The sequence below is a fragment of the Neophocaena asiaeorientalis genome, unplaced genomic scaffold (assembly GCF_003031525.2).
Source record: "Neophocaena asiaeorientalis asiaeorientalis breed wild unplaced genomic scaffold, Neophocaena_asiaeorientalis_V1.1 scaffold78, whole genome shotgun sequence".
NCBI classification, from domain to species: Eukaryota; Metazoa; Chordata; class Mammalia; order Artiodactyla; family Phocoenidae; genus Neophocaena; species Neophocaena asiaeorientalis.
Window position 1 is genome coordinate 4,471,782 of NW_020175018.1, and position 13,470 is coordinate 4,485,251.

Consider the following 13,470-nt stretch of genomic DNA (forward strand, 5'->3'; position numbering starts at 1 on the left):
CTCTTATAATAAACCAGTAATCTGGTAAGTATAATGTTTCTCTGAGTTCTGTGAGCCTCTCTAGCACATTTATTCAAATTGAGGAGGGGGTTGTGGGAACCTCATTAGTTTACAGCTAGTCAGTCAAAAGTACATTAACAGGCTGGGTTTCTGACTGGCATCTGAAGTCCTAGGTGGAGGTCATTGGAACCTCCAACCTACAGCCAGTCAGTCAGTCAGTCAGTCAGAAAATACAAGTACTAACTAGGCTTGAGATTCGCATCTGAAGTGGGGGTGAGGTTGGTGGGGAGCCGGCTTGTAGGACTGTGCCCTCAATCTGTGGAACCTGAGGTTATCGCTGGGTAGATACTGTCAGAATTGATTTGAATTACAGGGGAGCACCCAGTTGGTGTCTGGAGAATTATTTGGTGCTGTGTGGGGAAAACCTCACTACCCCATGTTAGAATTGGTCTCAGAAAAATAAGAAAGACTTAGCTAGAATGCTTCATTGATGAAATTATTTCTTTGATTTATAGCAGTTTATGTAAGCCATCTGCTTTATTTTTGTCTCTTTTATATCTAATTATTTATTTTTACTCGTCTAATAAACTTTAAGCTCCTTGAGTAGGGACTGGGACTGTACTGGGAAGAGAAAATCAGGTTTAGACTTACATCACAGGTTTCATATTCCCTGGCCATGTGACCTTGGAAATGCCATTTGATTTCTTTGAGATTTCTATTCCCTTTGTAAAATGAGTTAATGATATTCAACTCTCAGAAATGTATGTAAAGTTCACATATGATTGTATATGATCTTTTTGTTATTTATCTATTATTAATTTTTAATCTTTATTTTATATTGCAGTATAGTTGATTAACAATATTGTGTTAGCTTCAAGCATACAGCAAAGTGATTCAGTTATTCATATACATGTATCTATTCTTTTTCAAACTCTTTTCCCATTTAGGTTATTAGAGAATATTGAGCAGAGTTCCCTGTGTTATACAGTAAGTGACTGTATATGATTTTTAATTTTGTATATAAATGGAACTACCAAAATTCTTTTTAAATTTTTATTTCTATCATAACCTGGTCTCTTTTGGTTGAAGGAAGGAGATCAACTAGCTTAAGGAAAACCAATGTCTCCCAGAATCCAAGAGAGTTTTAAGTAACTGCTGAAAGAGGAAGGATGCAGATGAGCCTCAGATACAATGGGGAGCAGAGATGCAAACTCCACCAGAACTTTGATTGGCCTGACTTGCATCAGGGGCTCACTGTTCACTGCCAATCACCTTAGGCCAGTGGAGGGGAAACACAACTGAACGTATTACCCTCTCCTCTTGTCCTACGGAATGGGCCACTTTCCAGTAGAGGGGGGCTTCCAAGCAAACAGTACCATAGATGTCCATCATTATGTCCACAGACTCAGAGTTTCTAACATAGAAAGCCAATAAATACTATAAGTAAGCACAACAAAACAGGCAAAATATTTTTGTTTGTTTGGTTTTGGTTTTGGTTTTTCAGAGAAGAAATATCCACAAAAAATAAAAGTCCTCTGGACCTTTTATAACCCTGAAGATAACTGCTGTGAAGGTCTTCAGACTCATCAAGGAAAGCTCTCCCTTTAGAGACGTTGGTCAAGGGGTACAAAGTTTTACTTATACAAGATGAATAAGTTCTGGAGATTTAGTGCACAATACTGTGACTATGGTTAATAACTGCAAGGGAGGAAAAGGTTTCCTTCTCCCCTTCTAAGTTCTTTGGCTGGTCTAATAATTACGTTGACATAAGACAGATTAACAAGAGAAAAACAAAAAGTTTAATAACATGCATACATCGAGAGACCCAGGAAAACGGAGTAACTCTCCACAGTAGCAGAACCCCTCACCTTAAAACCCATCTTCAGCCAAAGACAAAAGATCCTGGGTTTGGGGAGTCAGTGGTGGGAAATTACCAGGAAAAGCACAGTTAGAAAGGGTAAGGTTGTTATGCAGATCGAAGTCCCTGTCTTCTACCTTAATAAGATTTTCTAGAGACTTAGCCATCCTTCCCTTCCTAATACAGACAGGGAGACACCTTTACAAATAGAGATCTCCCTTATAAATGTAAATGTCTTTTACAAAAGGGTAACTTCTACTCAGTTTTCAGACCTCCCATGTCTGCCATTTCTTGAAAATAACCAGCTTAAAATAATCCTTATGTCAAAGAGACATAGGTTGGGGTTACAAATTCTGCTCCCCTACACAATACTGTAGTGTATACTTGAAATTTGCCAAGAGGGTAAATTTTAAGTGTTCTCATCATTAAAAAAAAAAGTATGTGAGATGATGGGTATATTAAAATTAGCTTACTGATGGTGATTATTTCACAAATTATACATGTATCAAATCATCAAGTTGCATATCTTAAATATATATACAATTTTTAACTTTGAATTATACCTTGATAAATTTTGGGGAAAAGTGTTCCTTTAAGTGCTTAATTGCCTTCAGAAGTCCTTTGTCTACACCATGTCTCTACATGAGCCATTCCCCAGAGTCCCTTGGTTGCTCAGCATCTCTTGCCAGGCTAGCCTACAAATAGATTGAATTTGATGCAGCTTCTTCTACAATATGCAGTCTGATTCTGGTTAAATTGCCTATATCATTCTCGTATCCATATTTACAATCTCTACAGGTCCCAGCCATTGTTTCTTTCTTAACTGTACAATCAAAATGTATTTATGATGGGGGTGACTGAATCACTGTGTTGTAATAAGTAAATACAAATTTGGGTTCTAGATCTCACTCTATCATTGACCAGCTGTGTAGCTTTAGGCTAGATTTTTTTCTCTCTCCAAAATTCTGTGTCCAACTGATAAAATGATTCTGGATGATTCTATAGGGTCCTCCTGCTCTGGCATGCAAAGATTCTATGGCCTCTTGGTGTCCTCTTTGGTTTCTAGACTTTATACTCTTGCAGGGAGATGTCATGCATGTAACTCATTTAAATCATCTATTGAGCATCTTTTATATTTCAAAAACTATGAGGCTTTAGAAATACCGAGATGAGTAAGATCTGATTTCAAACAGGCTCTCCATTTTGCTTCCCTTTCTCTACATAACAGCTGGCTTACCTCAGGGGCTTGAGAAAAACACCTGGATTATAAGGTAAAAAAAAATCCCCACTTTCACTAAACACAATCCCTGGGTGTGAACCCTCTGCAGTTGAATAAGTACTCTATTTCTTTTCATCTGTATTTTCTCCATCTGTTCTAATTACATCCCTTTCTTGGGAGTAAGATAACCACTACTGTCTGTTGCGGTGTAAGGGTGAGAAAGGTTAATTAACACTGAAGACAGATCCCAATTGCCCTATATCACACCCCTGTCCACATGCATTAAGACTCTGAGAGGGTGCCCTCCTTTCTGTGACCCAATGCTGCTCATGACTTCTCTGCCTGCTCCTCTCAGCCTCTTGCATGGCTCCCATTTCCTGAGTTACCTTCAGAGCATTTCATCCAAAGGCACTCATTTGTGCTAATGTGGCAAAACAACTTAGGCATAGGGAGGGGGACATGTCATGTCAGAAAGTAGAAAGGGCCATGCAGAACTGCCTTCAGCACTCTCAGATCCTACTGGAATTAAAGTGTGGAGCCTGAATTAAGATCATTGATCCACACAATGGCTTGGAGAGCTAGGCAATGCTATAATTACTTTGCAGACTGAGGGCAAGAGACTCAGGGAGATACTAACTTACCTGTGGCCACACAAGTTGCAAGACAGGATTCAAACCTAAGTTTAGTGCATTTTCTACTACATGCTGCTTTTTGCCTGCTTCAAATTCCCTTTGTTTCATGCCTATGATGGCAACTCCTTTTGCCTTCTCCCATTGCTTCTATTTTTCCACTAATTTTATTTATTAAATGGCCTATGTTCAGATCTCATAGGCCCTTGTTTTTTTCCTTTGTCACATGTCTGAATTCTTATTAAAAATTTTGTTTAATGATGAAAATACCTAAACTATAAATGCTGTGAAAACCAGGACTTTACTGTGGTTCACCACTGAAATCATAGCACCTAGCAGGTGCATAATTAAAAATTATTCACTGAATGACTTCAGTAAAGGCAAACTGTTGTCTGTTTTTATTGATATGAAATCATATTTATTGAGTACATACAGTGCACTGCAAGTTAGCGTGAGAATTTTAGACGAAAATATTGCTAAAGGATTTTAAAGTCAATTTTAGAAGATAGCACAAGTACAAAATTTAACATTCAATTATTTCATTTATTTATCAAATATATGTTAATTATCTACTCTGTACTAGGAAATATACTTGTTGCTTAACCTTAAATAATAAACCAGCCCATATTTTTAATCCACAAATCTGGTTTGTAGAAATAGACAACTAAACAGAATATTATACTGGCAATGGATAAATGCTATAAGATAAGGTGTAAATGGGGCTGTGGAAGGAGAAAGGATAGGTACCTAACCCATTGTTTCAAAGTCGGAGAAGGAATCCTGGAAAAAGTGGTCTATAAGAACATGTAGAAGTCAAAGGCAAAGAAGGTTAAGGGTACAAATCATTTCAAGAAGAAACAACATGTACCCAGATATGAAAGAAATAATATAATACAGTATGGCTAGAAGGTAGTGTTTAAAGTGAGAAATCCTGAGAGATGAAATTAGGTAGATAAGTAGTGACCATTCAAGATTTTCCTCTCACCTTGTGGTCCTAAAACAAGCAGCATCAGCATCACCTGGCAGCTTGACAAATGTAGCATCTAAGGCACATAATTTAAGGAGGCACTCACTCTCAGGCTCATGCAAAGTATGGGGCTGGCACTAGCACAGCCTTGACAATAAGGGCTCCTTAACTTGTCCACCTAGGGAGTGTTGCTCAACTCACCCTAGTCCTGGACTTGTACCCTAGACACACTGGATCAGAAACTATAGTTTAATAAGATGCCCAGGTCATGTGTATACAGATTAAATTTAATAAGAGCTGCTCTAAAGGGTTTGTAAACCATGCTTGAGTTTGGAGACTGTCTTGGGAATAATGGCTGTTATTTATAGGCATCAGGCAGGAGTAGGCTCCTTGCTTTATTTATAAAGATCCCGCTAGCAGTGTGAGGAGGATGTCAGGAGCTAGAGAAGCCAGTTAGGAGGCTTCTTCAAGCCAGTCAGAATCTTATTTAAAGATTCTTTGAGATTCTTTTAAGATGCTATTATGATTCCTTAAATATTATTATAGTGATCCAGAACTGAAGGAGTAGGTGAATTTGAGGGGTATTTGACCAGATTTAGTGGGTGGTTAGAAGTGATGGTTAGTAAGAATGAAGGATAAATCAAGTATACCTGGTTCATGGCTACAGTAACCAGGTGGTTGGAAGTACTGCTCATTGAGATAAAACAAACAAACAAAAAAACACATATGCAGAGAAAATGATGTGCAAAACACCTGGAGATGTTAAATTTGATAGATTTTAGATTATATAACATGGTATATGGATATCCCTATCATGAAGAGAGATGAGGTACAGAGATGGATTCCAGGATTATCAGCTCTAAAAAATAATAATTAAGGCTGCGGGAAGGAATAGGAGTTTTTAGAGAGTGTATAAAACAAGAGTTAAAAATTAAATTGTGGGATACCAACATTTAATTAATATTGAATAATTATTTTCATTTTGCAAATTATTTTCAAATCTAATATATCATTTGAACTACATAAATTTTGGTGGGGGCTAGGCAGGGTAAGGTTATTATCCTCATTTCAGAGATAAAGAAACCAGGGTTTATAATTTTTAATTTGTTTTGGCTAGTAAATCATCTAGCTGAATACACACCAGGAGCACTTCCAACTGTATTGCAAGGCATGCAATTAAGAGAGAAACCGAGTAGAATTCACTGTAAATTTAACAGGAATAGAGAGAAAAGATGCAGACCACAGTGGTTAAGAAAGTCTTCATGGAAGAAGTTTCTATTATTTCACCAACTGCTATGGGTCTTGTGGGAGATAATAGCTTCTGAATGGATAAATTAGTATTTTTGCTAAATGTTTGAGAGCCCTGAATAATTTGGTAAAAGAATAACATGTACCCCTTTGTCTACTGCAGTATTATTGAAGATTTAACAATGACCTGGGCAAGATATTAAGAACTGGTTGCTTTTAAATCTTGAATGACAAAATCTTGACAGAACCACCCCTTAATCATCCTATCACTTCAGGCCAGACTAATTATGATGGTACAAATGTGTACTTTGAGGCAGAACAGCAGCTAATAATTCTACCTGCATCAGGAAGTTACTGGGACAGGAGAAAGATGCAACAACTGATTTATAATGTGAGCCATGATTAAAAGGAAACTTTTGACTGTATTAATCTTACCTATAATTATTAACCTTTGGTAAAACAGAATCAACTATGACAACATTCTGACTTCCTATAAACAGTTTTCATGTTAGTCACAGAGAATTGATAGCTACATCCTCATCTCTTCCAAGTGACCTAAGATTCTGAGAAATATAATAATTACTATTAACAATTATATGGTTTGTTATATTTTTTTAAGTATTCTATGATATAATATTTAATTGGATAATTTCTTAAGTCTTATAAAGAGGGCAAGATGGAAATTTTTATTTCCCTTTCTTATTTAAAAAGATGGGAGAAAATAAAGTTTATGGATGATGAGCCTTGCTTGGGTTAAAACAGTAATTAATAGCAATAGTTTTAATATAAATAATTTATTAAGAGCATAAGACATGCCAGGAATTGAGCCAAGTACTTTACAATCATTATTTCACTTAATCCTCACAATGAGCTAAGTACTGTTATCCTCATTTTATAGATAATGAACCTAAACCTTGAACAAGTCAACAAAGTTGTGCAAAATTACACAGAGAATATGTAATGGAACTGGGGGATGAAGTTAGTTCTAACTCACCATTACACTTTGCTCTGATGGGTTACTCAGTAATCTTTTGTTGAATATCCATTACAGCAAGGGTACAATTGGAGATACTGAAAATCTATAAATTATTATTTTACAAAAAATATATAGAGACTATTAGAAAACCAAAAATTAAATGATCAAAATTAACAGATTCTTTAAATATTATACAAAATATAGACATGGTTTCTCTTTCTAAGAACCTATAGTTCAGTGGGGGTCTATAAAGGGATAATTCCAAAATGATAAGTACTGTAACAGAAACAGGGATGAAGGGGAAACTGAGACTCAGAGATCACATCACAGAAAAGGGGTTGATTAAGCTGGGTACTGTGAGGATAAATAGATATTTCTTGGTCCACAGAGTGAGGGGTCAATTCTAGGCTGAGGGGTCAGCCCATTAAAAAATGCATGTAGTTATAAGACAGCAGTTTGGAGAAAAAGAAAAACTTTCAAATAGTTGCACTGTGGTTTTAAGGGTGACATGATGGGAGATGAGGTTATTGGAACTAGATGATCACACTTGCTTTAGTCAAATGAAGCACTGGAGATAAACCAGTAAGTGAACATGGAAGCCTGTTTCCTAGGGAGCCAAATGATTGCTCAGTGTGAAGGAAACTTATGAGGGGCCTGTTATGTATAGAATGTTTATGTCTCCCCAAAATGCCTATGATGAAACCCTACGGCCCAGTGTGATGGTATAAGGAAGTAGACCCTTTGCAAGGTAATATAAGATTAAATGGAGCCACGAGAGTAGAACTCTCATGAAGGGATGAGTGTGTTGTTAGAGTCATGAAAGAGCTTGCTTTCTCTCTCTACTCTCCACCATGTGAGGATTCAATGAGAGGTTGGCAGTCTGCAACTGGGAGGAGGGTCCTCACCAGAACCTGACCATGCAGGCACCCTGATCTTAGACCTCCAACCTCCAGAACTGTGAGAAATAAATTTATGTGGTTTATAAGCCACTCAATCTATGGTACTTTGTTATAGCAGTCCAGACTGATAAGACAGGACCTGAGAGAGAAGACAGAGTGGTTTGCTGAGAAGCAGTGCAGGAGTGAGACAATGAGGGCGTAACTTAAGGAAGGAAGCAGAGTGAGCACAGAGTTGAGGTCAAATGTTTAAAAGAGTGAATGGGGAATTCCCTGGTGGTCCAGTGGTTAAGAGTCTGAACTTTCATTGCCAAGGATATGAGTTCAATCCCTGGTCAGGGAACTAAGATCCCACAAGCTGTGCAGTGTGGCCAAAAAACAAAAAAAAACCCAAACCAAAAAACAAAAGAGTGAATGGCCAGACTTGGTACCAAGTGGCTGGCCTTCTCACAACAAGGGACAGTAAGCCCAATTCCTCTATTATGTTTCCAAACCTATTTTATTTTTATTAATGTTTTCTTGAATATTGAAGACTTTCTTGATAGATGTCTTAACTGGACTCAAGTCCTTCTGCTCAAGTCCTGAAGTACTTCTTCTGCCAAGGTACTTAGTATGGACTCTAAATTTCAAAGTCACTTCTGTCCATATCTTACCATGACTGGTCTATAAATGTCTAAGAGAGGATGAGCATCTGATTAATCTTAAATCCATCCCAAACCTAGCTCAATATCTGAAGCATGGGTAAATATTAAATATTGGTTGATAAATGAATTACTGTGCATTTCCTACCTAGTCCCTCTACTAATGATGTAAATAGCCCTGAGCTTAAGAGGAAACAATTCATGGCTAGATGCATCCATTCCCACAGCACTTCATAATCCAATCACAATACTCACCACTGAGTATTAAAATTCACTTCCAGACTCTGTTAATTCTACCATTATACCCATTGCACATTTTGCAATGTTTGAAATTCCATAAATACTTATCTAGTTAATGAATAAATAAATAATCCATTAATCATTTTGTCTCATTATGTGTTATATATTTTGACTCCAGATCTTTCCTTTGTCTTCCACACAAGTACACGTTTGTATCTTCACATTACTTGCCCAGCAACTTCAGCTCTTTTAGCACACATTCAAAAGACACAAAGAAACCTGGAGAGAGCTCTATCCAGTCCAAATGGATATCAAAACATCCATTTTGACCTCTTTCTGAGCTATATTGTAAACCCTGAAAATACAGTTTCCAAAATTGGCATCCCCACTTTAACGGACTTATTGGACGAGAGAATCAGGCCACACAGGCTGACAGGTTCCACCACAGAGTCTGGACAGAGCCTCATGGACTTTTAGCATTTTTTTCCCCAAATACATACACTGTGCTTAGAATGCACAGTGAAGTTTAATGGCTCTTGATTAGAAAAGCAAAGGAAAAAGCTCCCTGCTATTCAGTTCTTGCTAACTTGAAAACACAGTAGACTGTCACAGCTTTGTGGTGCTATCAACTGAGTTAACACATGCATCGGCACTTACAAAAATGGGAAAATTACTCTTGAGTGAGGAAGTTTCACTAACAGCCCAAATATAGTTAAGATGTCTTTTGATCTTCCTCATCCACTTCACCATGTCAATAACAAATTTCAATGCTAATTCCACCACTTAAGTATCTGTTACATGATACTGTCCCAATTGTTGCCATCCTGCTTCAGTGTCACCTTTCACCCTCCCTACCTATACAGCATCTCCCTACCCCTGCTACCCATGATCTGACAATTCTAAGGTTTTATTCTGTTGTTTTGTTTAGAGCTTATTCCTGTGTTTCTTCATTTTGTTTGACCCTCTGCCTTGGTTTCTGTGCATTAGATAAAACAGCCACCTCTCCCAGTCTTGAAAGAGTGGCCTCACGTAGGAGATGAACCTAAACATTCAACCCTGCCCCAGCTCTTGGTTGTCTCTCAAACCCTGTGAGAGACAACTAATCAGCCTATTTTATTTTTAATGGCTCCCAGTAGTCGAGGGTGTGCCAAGACCTGTCAGTGTACGAAAGGGGAATATCTCAGTCTGCACCTCAATTCAGGCTGATTGGAAGCCAGACCCTCAGGCAGCAGCTTTTATTTCTTTATTTATATATATTACTTTTTATTAGGGTATAGTTGCTTTATAACTTTGTGTTAGTTTCTGCTGTACAGCAGAGTGAATCAGCTATACTTATACATACATCCCCTCTTTTTTGTATTTCCTTCCCATCTAGGCCACCACAGAGCATTGAGTAGAGTCCCCTGAGCTATACAGTAGGTTCTCATTAGTTATCTGTTTTATACATAGTACTGTATATATGTCAATCCCAATCTCTCAATTCATCCCACCCCCTCTTCCCCCCTTCGTATCCGTAAGTTTATTCTCTACATCTGTGTCTCTATTTCTGCTTTGCAAATAAGCTCATCTGTACCATTTTTCTAGATTCCAAACATGAGCCACATTATACATACTTGTTTTTCTCTTTCTAACTTCCTTCACTCTGTATGGATGGAGAGACTGTCGTACAGAGTAGTTTTAAAGTATGCAACTATATACAGCCCTCTGGGACCACAAGCTTAAGCCCCCCTGGCTATCAGAGCCAGGTGATATAGAGGTGTCCACTGGTCAGTAGTCATAAAAATCAGAGCTTCAAACGAGTGCATAGGCTCCTGTCTAGGAGATACCAGCAAGCTGTAGGGAGGCAGAAGAAAAGTGCAAATACACAAGCTTACCTTCCAGAGCCTCTAGATATGTGGCCAAACGTGGAGCCCGTCTCTCAAGCAGAAGTTCCAGGACAAGCAATCAGGCCTCCTTTACAGAAAGACCGGGGGTGTGATTCCGTCCATTGTCCATGCAGTGCCCTGAGGTGGCAGTCGGCCAGGAACTACCTCTATTACCGTCTGCGGGATCCAGGCGCACAAGCCTCCCGGCTATTCAGAGCCAGGCCATCAAGGGGTCAAGGGGTGGGAGTCCCCTGGGCGGCAGCTGTGGAAGCCACAGCACAACACGCCTGCAAAAGTTCTCCGGTGGGAGGTCCTGGTGCTCTGGAGACAGTGCCCACCCTCCAAGGGCTCCAGACAGGGTGACACGCAGCTCTGAGATGTGTGTTTAATTAGAAGCCTGCCCCTTGCGCCGCAGCTGCTTTCACATAGGCCTGTGGTCCTCTGGCTGTGCCCTGAAGGTGGCAGCCCTTTAAGAACTCTTTTTCTGTTGGTGATAGTTCTGTGGAATCCAAGAGTGAAAAGCCCCACTGCCCACCAGGGCCAGGAGATGTCTAGCTGTCTCAGGGCGGCAGCTGCGTGTAAGCCCCACGCTGCTCCACACGGGAGCCCCGCGGTGGGAGCCGCGAGGAGGGAGCCGCGCGGAAGTCGCCTCGCGGAAGTCGCCCCGCGGAAGTCGCCCCGCGGAAGTCGCCCCGCGGAAGTCGCCCCGCGGAAGTCCACTGCGAACATGGCGCCCAGTCTCCAGTGCTCCGCACGAGTGCAAAGGTGGTGTCCGCCTGTCTTCCACTCACAGAACACCTCAGCTGGCCTCCACATGTGTGTCAAATCAGACACCTGTCCTTCAGTTTGATGGTCCAAGACCAGCAAATGAGCCTTTCCCTCGAAGTCTGGCGTCCTTCCATCAGCTGCTCTGTGCTGGGCCCTGAGGCCGGTAAGTCCAAACGCAACGCGCGACCACTCCTCAGACTGCTAGCAGCCCTGTCCTGTGGGTCTTGTGGAAACGGGCCCTGTTGCTTTTCCAAGCTAGATGTTTTGGGAGCACATCTCTCAGGTGCAGGTCTTAAAAGTTGGGGTGCCCAGTGTGGGCTTCAAATCCTCCTCAGGGCGAAGCGCCAGCTTTTGTGTTCGCCTCAGACTGTGGGACGTGCCGGGGATGAGGTTTATGGCCTTGAAGTGAGCGAGTGTGGCTCGGCCTCGCCCGCCTGCTTTGCTGTGGGCCTTCTCTCCTTTGCCTGCTGTGCAGGAGTCGCTCAGTTTTCAAGTTGTTTTCAGAGTAAGTTGTTCCCTATGTAGCTGTGCATTTGGTGTGTTTGTGGGAGGAGGTGCGTTTCGGCTCTTCTTCCGTCGCCATCTTGAACCGGAACTTGACAATTCTTTATCCAGTCCCCCGACAACTGCTAGAGTGACGTTTCATATTCGCAGTCAGTCAGGCCGTGCACCTGCTCAGTATTTGATATCGGCTTCCCTAAACAGTGGTGTAAAACAGTGGGTATTTTTGTCGGTCAGACAAGTATCTCAACAGTGCCTCTTCATTCCAAACTGCTTTAAAAAAAATTCATTATCTTACAGACCTTGCTATTGCAAGTAATATTTCCTCTGTCTGGAATGGCCTTCCCTCTGTTTCTTTACACTCATAAATCCTACTCATCCTTCAAGTCTTGGCTTAGATATTGTCTCTTTTGTAATGTCTTTCCTTATTACCTTATGCAACGAGAGGGGTAGACATGCTTTCGATGTTTATTAATCATCTACGGTCGGGGATTGTTAACATTTCTATATGTCCACTAGATGCTATGATAAGGTACTTGAGTGGAGGGGACCTGTCTTTTCAACTCTTTATCCTCTGTGCTCAGGTACAAGTGTGAGTGCAGAGTAGAAACTCCATATCTATTTGCTGAATGATTCCATTCACATTGTGTCTTACTTGCAAATATGGTCCTAGTAAGATGCTCCTCTGCCAGTCATCTCCATCTCTAATATGACAGTTCCTGAGCATCTGTTATTCTGTAGCTCCTGGGTGGCTCCCGTGTTTCAGCTGATACAAAGTCAACCTTCATATAGATGGCCCCTCTGCTCTGGTGAGATCACCAAGAAGCCATAAAGAGGAAAGTCAGTTTAGGTGGATTATTGATGGATGTCAAGTGTCCCTTTGTATAAGAGACTTTTTCTTCTAGACTGATTGCCTGAGGGCTCAAGAGACTCCCAGATAACAGCCTGGATGCTGTCTTCTTATTTCCTCTGAATATCTGCATTTTCATCCAAAATTAAGGCACCAAGCACAGCTTTGAGTGAAGTAATGGCCTCAGGGCTGGTGAATTTAATGAGAAATCTTCTTTTCAAGGGTCATATGTTGATACCTCGTGCTAAGCAGGCCTGGCCTTGAAGTGATGGGATTACTGTGTACCTACTTAAATTAAAAAACAAAAAACAAAAAAAAACTTCCAATTTACTAGGACTTATTAGTTTTAGAGGTTTTTGACAACTTGATTTGCTCCCTCTTAATTAGTTAATGGTTATTCAGGCTGTGACAGCCTCCAGCAAGGCTTATAGCTTATAGTCAAAGCTTATAGACTTGAAATATAGGCTCTAAGCTCAGAGTGGTTAGAAAAAGCATAAACAGGGAAGTGATATGTGTTATCCATAATGAAGGTCTCTTCCCTCCTCCCTCTCTTATACAAAGAACTGTAGAAGGTATTTTTTTTTTTTTCTACAGACTGAAAAACTGACATTCTAAAAATAAAAGAATTAGAAGTACCTTACTCAGATTCATGAGTGGTGTTTATTGCAGAGTTAGGATGACAACCCTGGCCTTGGACTCCCAGTCCAAAGTTTATTTCATGCAACACTATGTTCCCTCTTGCAGAATTCATCTGTTAAAAGTTAAAGGGAATAAAATGCCAGTCTGAACCTCAACAGGATAATGGCGGGGGT